Source organism: Solanum tuberosum, unplaced genomic scaffold (assembly GCF_000226075.1).
Source record: "Solanum tuberosum cultivar DM 1-3 516 R44 unplaced genomic scaffold, SolTub_3.0 scf00840, whole genome shotgun sequence".
NCBI classification, from domain to species: domain Eukaryota; kingdom Viridiplantae; phylum Streptophyta; class Magnoliopsida; order Solanales; family Solanaceae; genus Solanum; species Solanum tuberosum.
Window position 1 is genome coordinate 57494 of NW_006239755.1, and position 2098 is coordinate 59591.

General features: G+C 34.2%; 1 pseudogene; it reads right to left on the reverse strand.

Moving 5' to 3' along the window:
* LOC107059116 (probable leucine-rich repeat receptor-like protein kinase At1g35710) overlaps positions 1-2098 on the reverse strand; it is a 4165-nt pseudogene that overhangs the window by 1319 nt on the left and 748 nt on the right.

A 2098-nucleotide genomic window follows, 5' to 3' on the forward strand; every position in this document is an offset into this window, starting at 1 on the left:
TTGGCATCCATGAAGCCAATAAGGAATTATTCTGGTTCTTGAAAGTTGCTTTCCATTTTAAGAGGGCAGTTGTTTCCTCAGTGGAAGCAAATGCAACCGTAAAGAGGTAGAATAGAGTGAAAAGCTGAAGTGAAGAGAATGTTTTGCTAGAAACCATCATCATATTTTGAGTTTATTGTTTCGGGTTCATAGATTTGATATTGTACGTAACTTATACTAATAAAAGACCAACAAGAAACGCGTTTTCTCCAATTTTCCAAATTTGGCTGCTATTAGAGAAAATGTTGTCACCTTTAAGTCAAACTTTGGGTTGTTTTGTGTTACACCTATAATTCAACCAAGGACTTAATTAGGCATTGATTATGACCACTTTTAATGTCATAGCGTCTAATTCAACCAAGGACTTAATCAAACATTGATTATGACCTTTTTTAATGTATGACGCAGACATGTCTGGTTCTTAATTTTTATTTCTAAAGTAGTTAACCATATCCAATAATTCTCAGTCAATCAATAATTTCTAGACTTCATTATCTTCAATTCATATAGCAAATGTCAAGAGTTGATTGCGCACATGTTCTCACTCAACTATTCAGAAAGTCATTTTTCTTTGTCTTGTAACAAAAAAGTCACTTATTTATTGTCATTTCACGTATGAAGTCACTCAACCAATTCAAGTTATATTTTCGATAGATAATGGTGATGTGGAACTTTTTCCCAATGAAACTCTCAAAATATGAAAAACTATCAATTTTAACCAGTATTTTGACCCGCTCCACTTGTCTGACCCGTTAAAAACTAAGTTTATTTCACATTTACTTCTCATAACAGATTTCTTCAGATTGTTTGGTAGAAAGGAAAGCTGGAGTAGAATAGCCCACGTCTCATCTTTATAAAATTAAATTTCAATGACTCAGAGATCGATTTTGCAAATAAAAGAATTTCTTCACTGAGATTATTTTTTGATATGATGAAGTATCATGTGGAATTTGTTGGAATAGGTAATGACCCTTGAAGAAAACTGGATCGCAAATTAATAGTTTTTCATTAGAGATAGATTAGGATATTTTTGCAGATATTAAAATCTCCAGCTATATCTTCTTGATTTTGTGCTTCCTGTTCTTGAATTTCTCCCTCATTATGTTGAGTCATAGCAACATATTGATGTTGCAGAGACACAATAGCCATTTGCTGCTGCATCATCAAGGCTTCGTGTTGTAACGGTTGTTGTGATTTGAGTCATATTGGCAACCTGTTGTAACATGAGAACACCATAGTGATGGTAATGAGCCATAGCAGCCATTTCGTGCACCATTTGTTCCAGAGTTGGTTGAGCTATTAAATGCATCGTGTGAATTATCAGCTACTTTGAATAGATTAAGACGGAACTTCCCTGTTGTTAGGGTCATTTTACAATATTCTGTCTTGCCAGTGCTGTTTCATATGGATTATCCAACTTTGATCTATCTAGTATACCTCCCCTGTATCTGGAAATAGAACACACAAATGTTTCAAACTAACATTATTGCAATTGGCAAAGGAAAGTTTCAAAGTGCTACGAGCACAACAAGGAACATTATTGATGAATGCAAATGACAAAAACAGTTTACTTTGAGTAAGCCTGTTTGTCTAATAAAAGGCTAAGAGAAGTGCCGGACCACAAGGGTGTATTTATTGTATATCAACAAAATTCATAATATTACATTTTCCCAAGTTAAGAAAAGCTTATAAAACTAAAAATCAAATCCAACATCATAAGCTGCAACATAGGAAGAACCAAATCCATCACGCCAACATCTGCTTATTCTGCAACATAGGAAGAACCATCACGCCAACATCTGCTTATTCTTAGGTAACCTATTTCTTGAGGAATAGAGCCAGAAAGTTGATTTTCATATAGAGACAAAATAGACAAGTTGTTCAAATTCCCCAATGAAGCAGGAATAGAACCGTTAAGAAAGTTTGTACTCAAATGTAGATCACTAAGAGACCTTAGGTAACCTATTTCTTGAGGAATAGAGCCAGAAAGTTGATTTTCATATAGAGACAAAATAGACAAGTTGTTCAAATTCCCCAATGAAGCAGGAATAGAACCGTT